Below are 13,964 nucleotides of genomic sequence, written 5' to 3'. Positions count from 1 at the left end.
AATGATTTCCATGAATTTTCACATGAGAGCGTGGCAAATTATATTGAGTAAGCACTAATTATTCTGAAAATTGTAAGTTGAGTTAATTCTATTACGCAAAGGACAGTTTCAAAGGTACAAAAACAAAAGAACAATACTGTTCTGAAGGATACCATTATAGAACTTACATTTCATTATTCTGGCATTTCAAAGTGAAGAATTATATTGTGATATATTACCTCTAAATGATACTTCTGAGTATGAACACCACGTTGTATATTTCTTTAAATAAAGCTGAAGTCTGTTTTATGTTTCTCTGCCTGATTTATTTGTGTCTATCAAAATATGTGTTATCTTTAGAAAAGTTAAAGTATACAGTTGATCCCTGCTAGAATAATATTCTTCCAAACATTTTCAAGTTTTTATTCTAATGCTAGAAGTATTACATAAACATTTAAAACTAACCCTCTACGTTGAAGATGTGTCCTGAGAGCCATGGAATATTTAATTCTTCTGGGCTTGTTGGAAATTAAATTTGTGTAATTTTAACTGTGTAAACTTTCGCATTAAAATTACTTCTGTGTTTCCAGAGGAGAGTCTCTTCAGACGATCTTAATGACCATTTGAGATGATGAGGATCAGACAGTGCCTTTTACTGAGAGATTTAGCTGTTGCCATCTAATTTTTGCAGACTACAGTAAGGTTAATGTATAATACAGCTTTTGAAAATGAGTTATTTTTAAGAATTTTATTATTGCATAGCGTGTATACATAGAGAATGATTTTTTTCTAGATACACTGTTGCTGGAGCAAAACTTACTTTTGGTCATTAATGTATCTTCTCTTAGTAATCTAAGTGGTCGTGATATTCATCCCTACTTACACAAGTTTTGGAAGCACAAAGTGTGTGGTACTAATAAGAAAGATATTTCATTTGTTTCAGAATTTGTAAATAATTGTAGAACTTGGAGCACTGGACAGTGCAATAATTTTACACTCTAATTGCTTTCACCTGTTCAAATAAGTAAAATGGATGGTGGTAAAAAATATGTGTACGTTAGACTGGAAAATGCTTGAACACATATCCTGAAGTATAGGACTTTCTTTTTCTTCTGTCTGAGGGAAGTGTCTGTTTTGCACTGCTACATCTTCTAAAAAGTCTGTGTGGCTTTTGAAAGCCAGTGATTCTGCAGTGTGCAATATTTCAGGGTAGCAGCTACTGCAGAGTAATGAGGCATGGGAGCAGCTGGTATTAGTTTATTTCAGAAGCTTTGTGTCTGATTCTATTAGTCTACCTACAGATGTAAATGTGCTTTCTACTGTATGATCTAAGCATGGAACAAATAATTCATAATTTTAAAATAGTTAAATGATAATTTTTGCATTTTCTTTGAAGCTTCCTGTGAGATACTAATACCTTGTGAAGTAAATTGTGAGTTGCTACAAGAAGTAAAGCAATTCTTAACTAAGCAAGAGAACAGGAACTTTTATAGAAAGAGATGAATGTTTGTCACTGAACCCTACTGAATCTAAACAAAGAAAGAGATTACCTAATAGTCTTGCAATGCATTTGAAGTACAGTCTGCTATTTGTTTGGGGAGTTGAATGGAATATATGTCTCAAAATATTTCAACAGCAGTAGCCGAGTTTTTTAGTGGATAGATTCTAGCATTGCTGAATTACTGTATCTTTTCTTTTCCTGATCAGAACTCATTATTTTGCTTTAAGACAAAAATAATTTGAGCTTCTTTCTACTTGTATATAGTGCATTTTAGAGCTCATTTATACTGATGATGAATGGCCTTATAGGGGATTTTATGCTGTTTTGTGTTTTCATTTTCTACCCAACTGGGTCTATTAAGTGAATAATACACATTCTAATTGTGAAAAAACTCACTTTCAAAGTTTTCAGACTTGTTACTGCAACAATCGAAACAAATTTCACAAAACACATTTTTCCCTGTGCAGAAAATAAGTACTAACAGATAAGAGTTGAAAATAATCCATTTTTTCTTAAGCCAGAGTGAAAGCATAATTTAGAAGTTCCAGTCACAGTTATTTATTAATTTTAATAATATTTAAATTATTTGTCGACACTGAATGGAAGCAGTAGTGTTGTAGTATTTTTTAAATGCTCGTGCAACTTACATATGATAATTTTCTTAAAACTGAAAGGCACTATCATTGCTATTTTTTTCCTTTTTCTTTAATTTCGTTATTTAACAGCTGTTACCGTTCTCAACATTGCATTTCAGAAGTTATTTTTACAAAAGAAAAAGTATATTTTTCTGAATTCAAATTATTTGAATGTGCTGATCAATGAAATAATACTTGAAATAAGAAATACACGCCTTTAGATTTAAGTCTGCATATTCTTGGATATATATGCATACTGCTTTATAAGAGTATTCTTTATGTTTATTTAGTTTTTCAGATATGCTAGTTGGTCTGACTAGTTGTGAGACAGAAATTGCTCATTTTAGAGAGCTGAGTACACAGTTTGCTTGCCTGTGATAGCAGGAGGTTTGAAAGTGCAGAAAATCCTTATCATCCTATGTTCATTACACTGAATTTAAGCTAAGAAATTGTTATTTCAAAATAGTACTACTAGGAATTAGGAATGTCCTCACTTATTTTTGGTAAGAAGTAACGAAATAACTTTTTCAACTTGATTGAAGAAAGCAGTTACAAATATGCTTAACCAGGCTATTGAATGAAGACATTGTCGAGCACCTACTGCAGTTACACATAATAATACATTTATTTTGGAACTGAAATAGTGTCAGTGTAAAGTACAACTTCTACTTAAACGGAAAATCAGGAATTAGCAACAGCTTCCGTTCAAGGAATGAAACTGAGTCTTTTCCCACAGAGTTCTGTTCAGGTTGCTGTACCCAACTAGCACTTGTGACAGCTTGCATTTCTCACTGTAGTGTGGTGTTTGTGGTCTTTGTGGCCTGCGGTTTAAAGCTCGTACTCCTAAGTCTGGTCATCCAGTGTTGATTGGCTCTGGCCTCATTCTACTGTAGGTGGTTTCAATAAATTCTCTCAGGCTTTATGACAAAAATTGTTCATAAAGTAATTGGGAGATTTCCTCTGAGCACTCTACATCAAAGGATGCTTAATTGTCCCGGCCATGCAAGAAGAAAAACAAGATGTGAAGTGCTCAGTTTAATTAGGCCACAACTTTATTAACTCAACTGGGAACACTACCCGGCAATAAATGCAGGTCATTGTTCTTTCCTTGATCATTGCTGTTTTTGGAGGACTGCTGTTCACTTTCCTCTTCCAATCCCAGAGGTGGGACCTCACCACTCTTCCCCTGTAAAAGCGCTAAGTTGGAGGGGTATGTGAAAGAGGTACTTCCCCTTTGACACCACATAGCTGGAGTCATGCAGCTTTCCTTTGCCTGTCCAGTAATTGTCTCTTGACTCCTCGTTGAAAACAAATAGGCTGCAAAACAAACCCAGTTTGTGAAATTGTTAACTAACACTTACTTTAGCAAAGATTTTAGTGCAGTAAAAAAAAAAAAAAAAAAAAAAAGATATTAAGAGTTTGATAGGCATAAAAAATGTTCCTGTATATTTGTACTGTTTTCTGCAGTGTCAGTTGAAATTTTTAAGTACATTACTACTCTTCCTTAAGAAACTATATAAGGAGTTTAAGTGACTTGTTAATGTATCTACATCTGCAGCTAAGGCTGTGCTTTGCAGTGGATGAGTTGTTAATGCAGACGTGGACAGCTATGCCATTGATGCTTCTGGGAAGGTTACAGCTGCTCTGATATGCTCAGCTGGTACAAAGAGCCTGCACAAGACTGGGGAATTCAGCTTCTCAGGTTGGCTCACGTTAACTGTACAGTCGAGTTTTATTACTTCCTTAAAGATAAAATAATTTGTGTACCTACAGTTAGTGAAGCTCTCCCATCATGTGAAAATAAATACCTATTTTATCATGCCTTCTCTTTTACTAGAGAGGTACGAGAAATAAATGCCAATAGTTTTTGAAGAGATTCTTGAGATTTTAAAAGGACAAACTGCACCCTATGAAGAGATGTAGAGCAGGAACTTTCCACGGTCTACTTTTAATAAACAATCAAACTTTTACACCAAACATTTTCTATAAATTCCCATTTTCTAATTAAAAGTTTGTTTTGTGGAAAGAACTCCAGGTGGTATAATTAGTAAAATACATTTTAATGATAAATCTTCCCTGTCCTATTTTATTTTAATAACAAAAATGGTCCTATGCATTTGAAATGCTCCCTATGGGTTGTATATAAGAGCTTGGTTAATTAGCTAATCAACTTACCCACCTTACCTTTTAAAAAGTGTCCTGTTTCACAGGTGTAGACTCAAATTTTATTTGGGATAGAGGAGATAAATAAAGCCTGTGGTGCTTACCCTTGCCTGCACCAAGAAGAGATTTTGGACTGTCCTTTGAATGTCACTTTCTTAACAGGCACGTCAATCACAAGGGCTTTGCCCCTGGGCAGCACTGCCCGTCTTCGAGGTATTCAGTGCCTCTTATGTCAGGCCTTTCCAAAGCATAAAGGCCTCGATGCTAGAGCATGACTAAAATATCGTTAACTCAGCCTCTTAGGACCATCATTTTCTTCACTCGTGGTTTACTTGTTTTTGTCAGTTTTTGAGTTGCAATCAGTATATGGCTTTAATGATACTGTATTCCGACATTTATCTTCCTTTTACATATTCTTGCCCTGTAATGCCAATTGTTCTGAAGTTTTAATTCCAGTAAGCAGTAAGCACTGACCAAAAATGCGTATACGTGTCCTTTCTTTTTATTTACTAATTAAAAAGATCTTTAATTTCTGCTTCAAGTGCTTCACTTGTAGTATCACCTACTTATTCAGGAAAGACAGAATACTATGGAGTCATTCTGTGAACATCATATATAGTATTAGCATAAACACCTCTTTTGTAGGTTTTATGCTGTTCATCTATGTAAAGAACTTTGTTTACATTGAAAAGGCTTTTGTATGTTTGGATTTTTCTTCTTTTTTATTTCCCTCTGTTTCAAACTAAGACATGGACGCACCAGCACAATTTACAATTTAATTAATTTGCTTTAATTTGCTAAAGAAGCAAAAGGATTTTGTCTGGAAATCATTTTTCCATATGTTATTTTCAGGGCTATACCTATGTTTTAGTTTAACCCTTCAATTCTTATTTGCTTTCTACTATTTTTTTAAACATTTGTGGCCCGTGTCTTTTCTATCATTTTTTGAATTCTCTTATTGAATTAATGTCTGTCTGAGTGTTGGCATGCAGTTAGATATTCCTCAATCTGTTCCCTTTTTTAAGGGTGATTTCTTACACTTACAGGTGCCCCTTTTGATAGATATGTACCCACTGTGCATTTTCAACCCAACTAATCCAACAATTTTTACTGTCAGAAGAGGGTGGCATACCCAAGCTCATCTGATCAGCTATTGTCGGCCACCAGAAGTCTTTGCAAGAGCACATGTATCGTCTAGCATTTCTTTATGGTTTGGCTAGTGTAGCTGCTAGACAGAGCTTTAGGAAAATGTTTTACTTTTAGAGGCAAGAGGAGGACCTGTAAGAACATTTCCAAAATCTCCTCATATTGCAACAAAGACGATTATACTGCTTTAAGGGAGTTAACCAGTCACCAAGCATTTTAATTCAGCCTTAGATTCATTGGCATTATTTCAAACACTGATAAGGGAGGCATTATTGTTTGGTTCTAGAAATGCCTTCCAAAATGATAGAGATGGAATATTAATTGTTGTAAAAGTATATCAGTGAGTAAATGCTGGGTAGCCTTTGTTGGTAAATGCAGTCATTTTAAATGGATGTTAAATACATCCGCCTTTCTTCCTGCTCACATTTCTCCTCCATGTCTTCCGTATTCCCCAGTATCAATCTCAAAGATCCCATTCTAGACAGTGTCTTTCTCTGAAATACCAGAACACTGTAGCACTGACCAACATTATTGCTTTTCTGCTGGTTTTCCCCTGGTGCTGTCCTATTGACTTCACTCTTGAGATTCAAAATCATACATTTCAATCCAGGATGTCTTGCATTACTGCCATCTGCCAAGCAAAAGAACAAAATCAATGCACCGCCTTGAGCTTTGATCTACTTTTGAAAATTAAGAGGTAAGTAATCTCTAAGTGTTCTGCAATATCTGTATAGCTCACAAGCTGTTTGAGGCTACTTTTGCTCAAATCCTTAACATTGACTCATCTGATTCAGAGCAATTACAAACGGTAGTATTTTGTATCTTAATTTGTGCTAATCTGCAAAAAATAAGGGCAGTGTATTTCTCTATTTTGAAGAACGGGATCTATTTTTTCTGGAGTCTTTATTTATCCTTCAGATACGCACTGGCCTTATTTTTTTCTGACTGAAAAAAGAGCTTCTGTCCCTGTGAACACTGTTGAGTGGAATGGAGGTACAGCTATTCCTGTTACTTCTGGTATTCCCAGTTTACCCTCTGCTTCACTGGCTTATGAAGTATGTTACAAGCTGCTCTGGCAGGAAAAAAAAAGATGTGTGTAACATGTCTGCATTCCAAATAGCTAAAAAATTACAACACATTTAGCAGTGCCCTCTTCATGAAGTTGCATAATTATGAAAAATACCTGCATAGGTGAATGCTGGCTTTGTAGAATATCTATACGAGATAAAGAACGTAAGAAATTTGTGACAGAGTTGGAAGGCCTTCTTCAAAGAAGGAGAACCCAAGCCCTTGTTGATTAGGAAACCTCATGTGAGGCTGGAGTGTAATGATCAGTATGAATTTACAGTCATAGTTTCATCACAGAATCATAGAATTGCTTGGCTTAGAAGGAACCTTACAGATCATCCAGTTCCAACCTTCCTGCTATGGGACAGGACTGCCACCCACCAGCTCAGGCTGCTCAGAGCCCCATCCAACCTGATCTTGATCATCTCCAGGGATGAAGCATCCACAGCTTTTCTTCTCAGAGTGTGACAGAACCTCACCACCTTCCAAGTAAAGGATTTCTTCCTAACATGTAACCTAAATCTCTACTGATGCTAATAGGGTCAAGAAATGTAAATAAACGTTACTTCTTAAGTTTCCTTTAGAGCAAAAGGTGTTATTCTTCTGTAACTCAGACAGAGAGAGACACATGTTTTCTGCAGTGCCCTCACTGATACTGGTGAGTGCCTTTTTGTTACCAAACACTGTTTGTGGTAGCAAAGGAATACATTTCTTTATTGATCTGTCTCCTGATAGGGTTCAAAGATACAAGTTTATCAGTCCAGTAGGCTCTGTGACATATGAGGAATTGTAACCATAAGAAGTAATACTTCTTATCACTGGTCTTCTGACCACTGTTAAGTCTTGTACCTTTCAAGCATGACCTTAAATAATCACAAATATCAGACACTTAATATCCTCAGTAATAATTAGGGATATTACCTTTCAAGGTAGCAGTGGCCATTTTCTTCTTGTTGATGTCTACTTTCTGAGAATCAGATGAACACCCATATGCTGGAGGAGTCAGCATTTTATCCTAAGCTACTCTAGGTATTTGTTCTTTATTATATGCTTGATCATCCTAGTAGTGCTAGGATATGGTGTTATCAATGATAAATGAAGTGAGGTACTCTACAAAAATTCTCCCGTGGAATTCATAAATTATTATCAGGCACTATCTGTTAAATCTCCTAAAAGCTGAATAATACTGTGGCATGACATATCGTCTTGGCATGCTGAATGAAAAATTAGATAATTGTTTTGTGGGATTAATTAACAAACATTTGCTCAATATTTGTTTGTATATATTTGTGTAGTATTTATGCTAGAGATTTGTATTCTTTGAAGCCTGTTATACTTTTCCCCATTGCATTTTAGCATAACTTCATATCAAGCAGTCAGGTTTCTCTTGTCATTACCTGCAGTAGATAAGCTTTAGGGAAAAATGCGTCTCTAAAAAGAATCCTGTTATGTAGAAAAATTGCTGCATCTGAGTCCACCAATGTAGAACACTGTTAAAAAGATACAACAGTAATGAAGATCTGATTATTTTCATTTTTTGCCATTTTTAGGTAAACCTTTCAAGAGTAAAACTCAAATTCATTGCTGTTTGTGTTTCAGGTAGTCTCTGTAAATTTTGTCAATTTTTACTAGAAGTGGGAAATTGAAACTTAATGTTTCTAAGCTTTCAGTATCTGCCTAGCTTTCTAAATCTGGCATCTAGATGTTAATATGATCATATAAATATGTATATTGTTTTTTTTTTTAGAAAGATGAGCAGTAGCATCCATGTGAAATCTTTGATATGCACAGACCATGTTCTGGTTAATAACACCTTTGTCTTTCTCTTTAGTTAAACCTCACATTATAGAAGCTCTGTCACATTTGGAGGAAATGGGTAACACATCTGGGAGAAACTGGTAGCTGACTGATAGATAAATTAGGACCACGCAGTTCTCATATGCAACTGGACTTAGATATTTATATGTGACCCTTTCAGACATATTTTGTCTAGTTTCTTTTTATGTTCAGTGCATACCAGTTCTAATTATTTTTAGTCATGTGGTCCAGCTGAGAAACCTGAAAATAACCTGAATAAGGTTCACCTCTTACTGAGACATTTGAATATATATGTGAATTTGTTAGTGTGTCTGCTCTTGGAGTAAGTGACAAAGTTTCAATCTGTAATTAAGCACAACAGAAATCAGTAGTCAGCTAAACCTGGAGAGTGATTTTGCTTGCTCTTAAGTAGGTATGTAGGGTGGAATTTATCTGCCTAAACACAGGTTTTCTACTATCGCTAGTGTGTCTGTGAATATCTAAGATTTCCATAGAGGATTAGTGGATCTAGCATGGAACCAATGCGGGAAACCCTGTCCTTCTGGACTGATAGATTAAAATTGGCCATCATTGCCTAGATCATTTGAAATAACAACAGATGCCTATATTTAGGCATCTAACTAAGAGTCCTTGTGAATTTACACTTTCATTTCTCAAAAGGCTCCATTGACTGTATCGATTATAGAGGAAAATACCAATTTCTCTCAGTTGTAGTAGATACTAGAATCCAAGCACAAACATGACAACCTAAATTTAAACGTTTTATGTGAATCCCACATTCGTACTTCTCTCTGAAAATAAGAAGTCCAAATAATACAAAAAAGGTTTTTTTTTTTTTTTTTTCCCTGATACTTAGGCAAATTTTTATTTGAAATGGGTCATTGCTCAACTTTCTAGACGTGTTAAGGATGCTTGGACTTGAGGCAAGATCAGGGTTTGTCTACACAAAATAAATCAGAAAGATGCAACTTGGATATTAAGTTTTAAAGTAAATGCTGAAGAACTGCTCGCTGCCATTTTTTTAATGGTAGATTTAACGGAAAGTTATCAAATTTCAAATTTAATTTCTAGGTAACTGTTGAGAAATACTGGCTTTTAAAGACAATCCCTAGACTCTGCTTACCTTTAGTAGGGTCAAATACCACTTTCAGATGAAAGTTCTTTAAATGCAGCATAAAGGAAGCACCTCTGTATAACCCCATCTAGACTTTTTCGTAGGTATGTCTTTAACCTTTCTTTTCCTTCTAAACAAATTGAGGTGATTGTATACATTCTTAATCTCAATGGCCAGTTTCAATCTATTGCCAAATATAGTAGAACAAAGACATATGCCTCCTGCTTTTTTTTTTTTTTTTTTGATTTTGTAAAATTTTGTTGGCTTTGTACTATTAAAAAAACATCTGGATTTTAAGGAGTTTAAATAATTCCAGAATAATCAGGAAACCAATAAATAATGGTGGAAAAAGGGAGATGCAACCTGAGTACAGTTCCTAGTATTGTTCAGGTGTCTACCATATTGACCAGTCCATTTTAAAATGATGCTTTACTTTATTCTTTTAATATGCATCCTCTTTAGCAATGTGAGAAAATTAGACAAAGAAATTCAAGGAAATGGACCCAGCATAGAAGAAATAAAATAATAACAGGATCAACAAACAATCCAAGGAGCATGATTAGACCTCCAATATATGCAAGGAAAAACAAGGTATTGAAGTAAAATAATAAAAAAGATGCAGGACTAACTTGAGGTAGAATTTCTTTTTCATACATTATAGACTGCAGACATATCAGCATGTCTAGTTTAGATCTGTGTAAATTTGTTGGGCTGTAAAGGAGACTCTCATGACTTGGTTAAAATGTTTAAACATTCTTGGGTAGGCAGGTGGGCAAAGTGACTTTTGCAAATTGTTAGCCTGAGTGGCAGGTAATCGCCCTGTTCTTAATATAAGTGCGTTCAGTGTTGCATCACAAAAGCAATTCTCAGCATCTTGAAAATGTGTATCAGTGGTTGCAATATTTTCAACATCATTTTTTGAAGGAGCATCTTGGCTTTTAAGTAGCATGGACTTAATCAGTGGTGTGGTGTTTTTTTTTTCCCCTATATCTACATTATATTTAAAGACATTAATTAGAGCTTGAATGGCATGTAATATTCAGATAAAGGGTCTAATTATTATATGAATGTTTGTGAAATGTAATGCAGTGGCATGCATAAATATTCTAATAATAACTTTAGATGAATAATGTTTTTATTTTTGGGACGTAACATTAATTCAAAATACATACGTTAGTCTCATCCAGCCTCATTTTCAAGGTATGCTTGGACTTCTTCATTTAAGATATGTCTGTCCATCTTCTGCATCCCTTGAGTAGGTAAGCAGAATTTGCCCTGTGCATTTCAGTTCTACCCAGGGGACCACCTGGACTTGATCACTTGATGGACTATTCATGGGCTGTGTATTCATAAAGTGAACACACGGGGTGCATTTTTAGTTTATAAGCATCCATCTTTTTGAGCTGAACATCCCCAGCTTTTCCAGCTCATCTTTTATATTAGTGGAGAGATTTATTTATTTTTAATAGTGAAAATTGATGATATCAGTTAATATGATATGAGAACAGCAGCAGAATTAGTAAAGAATAGTAGATAAGGAAATATATATTGCTAAACTTGGTGCAAAAACAATTAGAATAAAATGAACAACTTAGGGAAAGTATAACATATCTTTAAATTATTCCACAGTGTGTCTTTGATCAGATTATCAACTCTTTGGTGGTGGTGGTGTCTCTGGCGTTGCTGTGGTTCATACAGTGCCTACAGCAGTGGGGCCTCTCAGCTGGTGCCTCCAGCCACACGTGGTAAACATACTAATGAGAACGAAGATAACGTTGTCCTGTTGTTCTTGTCTGTATTTACTAGAGAAATGAATAAGCTGCTGACTCTGATGTAACCAATGTGCCCAGTGTTGTAATTGCAATTGTCAATGAAACCTAACTAATCGTAACTAATCCTTTGCTAGTTTTCCTAACAAGGAAGGACAACCTTTTCTAGCTGCTTATTTCCTGTAACTTTGCATATCTTAATTAAAAAATTGTTCTCCTCATGATGTTGATTACCACAAGGAGATCAAATCAATTCCTTCCCTTTCACTGAATGAAAGAAAACCTCCAACCCAATAACCTCCTAAAGTTCATTCTGAGATAGCATGCCATTTTCAGCCTACTGAGTTAATAAGACTGGAGATGCAATTTCATATTTTTCATGCTCTACTTAGGCCTTCAACATGAAATACTCTCCAGTGTTATCTGTAATAGACTAGAAGACAGGTTCTGAGTACCACCAGCTCTTTTCTCAGATGCATGCTGCTGGGAGAAGTATCTCTAAGGGAGCTCTTTACTACCAAATTTCAGACAAATGAAAGATGCTTGGGTGTATTCATTTTATTTTGAAGAAAATAGTATTTGAGCTACAATCTCCTTGCTGGTTCTAAGCATCTTGTGAAGACATGGGGAGACATGGGGAGACATTCATCCTCCCTGAACTGGGGGAGCGCCTTTATTAACTTCTGAGCATACACAAAGTATTGTTCCTTGATGGATGCTGTAAGATTCATTGAAAGTGCCAAGGCATTTACCTGGCTTTTGTCACAGGAACTAGAACTATCCATTTTCTTAAAAATTAGGCAGAAGTAACATCTGAAATTAGGAAAAATGTATCCCATATCACAAATTTCCTTATGGTGTTTACATATTTTTGCTCATCTCCATTCTTAATTTATTATTATTATTATTATTATTTGTTATTTGATCATAGCTTTTCCAGAGAAAGATTTTTCTCATATACATACCTATGGTGTTTTCAAATGCTGTTGTTCCACACCTGTTACGTACCTTTGTTCAGTTGTTGAGCTTGCTCCCATATGGGTGATGTTCTCTTGCATCTTGCCAGTTACACCTGTGTCATATTAAAAAAACAAAGTGTTTCTTCTGAGGTTGACACAGCACCCATCACTCAGCTCCTCTGTGTAGTGGCAGTCCAGTTTGACAACCTTTCTTAGAGAATAAAGTTGAAACGGTGACATCTTTTATCTAGATAGAGGCATGGATTCATCCCCATGTATTTGGCTCTCTTACGTGTCTACTGCTGAGAAAAATGACAAAAGAGAACAAATATCCAAACTGAATATCAGAATATCTCTTACTTTGGGATTGTATTTGTATTCCTGCTATGCTTACAATATTTGGAGTGTTTCAAAGCCATGAGAACAAACTCACCATACTTCGGTAGGTAGACGGCCACTATTCACATCTCGTGAGTTGGAATTCCAATTAGTGAGATTAATGGGCTGGATTTGAGATGTGCTTGGTGACCAGAATCAGTTATCATCCCTGAAAATCAAATCCAAAATTGTTTTTCTATTAACAACTGAAATCGTAGCTCCCGAGTCCCAGTTTAGTGTTTCAGCCCCAGGCCAAGCATTTGGCTGTGAACGCGAGGGGCTGGGGGGACAGGAAGGCACAGAGACACTCTGGTTGACCGAGTTAGGCTTGCTGGCTGTCTGCGCTCCACATTTCATCACATGTATTTTTGCTTCTTTATTCTCCTCTTTCTTCAACTCTGTCCCTCTTCCAAAATGCTAAAATGCTATCTAATAATCACTAAATAAATGTGGAACTGTTGTTCCACATAAAAAATCAAAAAATAAAATCCAGTTCTGGGTTGGGAGTTCTTGCAACTGAAACTTGCATATTAGGAGAAGTACGCGTGATTAGTAAGGGTTTTTTTTTGTGTGTGTTTGTGTGTTTGTTTTGTTTAAATTTAAGGATATAAAGATATGGAAGTGCTATGAACAGATCAAATAAGATTGAATATATTTGAAATAAATGTTTTCATTAGTGTGCTAAAGCTGCTACCACTAAAAACACCCAACAGAATGGAACTCTCCTTTTTTATTCTTTCTAATAATAAACTTAATCACCTTCAAAGAAAATTAACACAGGGAATATAATGTATTTTTGAGAAAGATTTGAAGCAGCCTTGTTATTTACAACTGTTTTTTTCATTTTTTGTTCTCTTTTTTCCAACCATGGTGATTCTCCTTTAAATATTTTACAGTGTATTTGCAAAAGTTATTAGTCAAGTAATGCAGTATAATTAATTGTTTAATGCCTTTAATGCCATGCTAAAATTATAATACTCAAGTATTATATATTTCAAGTGGAGGGAAAGAAAACTAAGTTGAACTCAGAAAAGCAGGAGTCTTGCAAATAAATGAGTCGAAGAATTAAATTCTGTATCTGAATAATTTTATTCTGAAGTACAGCTTTACTTTAAGACTATGAAAGAGATGACATTTTCCCTGCCTAGAGAAGGAAAAAAATGTACATTCTGAGACTGTTTCCCCCATCTTTTCTTATGCAGAGGTTTTATCTGCTGTTTAATGGGTAAACTTACTGTGAAGTATAGTTGCTTGTTTAACTTTACCCCTATTCAAGTCTTTGATTTTGGCAGGTTAGTTAATTCAAATAAAATTTGTGAAGTTAAGCACTTTCAAGAAAAGGCATAGGAGAACCTAATTTAACCTAGAGTGTCTCTTTTATTCTTCTGTTATTCATTTGAAGTGCCCTATCAGCTTGAACTGACCAACTTCAGT

The 13,964-nt window shown here is 35.2% G+C and overlaps 1 protein-coding gene and 1 long non-coding RNA gene across 12 annotated transcripts in view; one reads left to right on the top strand and one right to left on the bottom strand.

Moving 5' to 3' along the window:
• FOXP2 (forkhead box P2) overlaps positions 1-13,964 on the top strand; it is a 412,383-nt gene that overhangs the window by 177,297 nt on the left and 221,122 nt on the right. The gene's annotated exons all lie outside the window — the stretch shown is intronic.
• Positions 39-13,964, bottom strand: part of LOC112533189 — a 30,477-nt gene continuing 16,551 nt past the window's right edge. Inside the window, exons 2-5 of the long non-coding RNA XR_005860637.2 lie at positions 12,202-12,265; positions 7,890-7,982; positions 5,948-6,055; positions 39-3,432 (exon numbers count right to left, since the gene is read on the bottom strand). This is a non-coding gene — a long non-coding RNA (uncharacterized LOC112533189). The remainder of the gene's footprint in view (positions 3,433-5,947; positions 6,056-7,889; positions 7,983-12,201; positions 12,266-13,964) is intronic.

The sequence above is a fragment of the Gallus gallus genome, chromosome 1 (assembly GCF_016699485.2).
Source record: "Gallus gallus isolate bGalGal1 chromosome 1, bGalGal1.mat.broiler.GRCg7b, whole genome shotgun sequence".
Classification (NCBI taxonomy): domain Eukaryota; kingdom Metazoa; phylum Chordata; class Aves; order Galliformes; family Phasianidae; genus Gallus; species Gallus gallus.
This window is presented reverse-complemented; position numbering and strand designations above follow the sequence as displayed.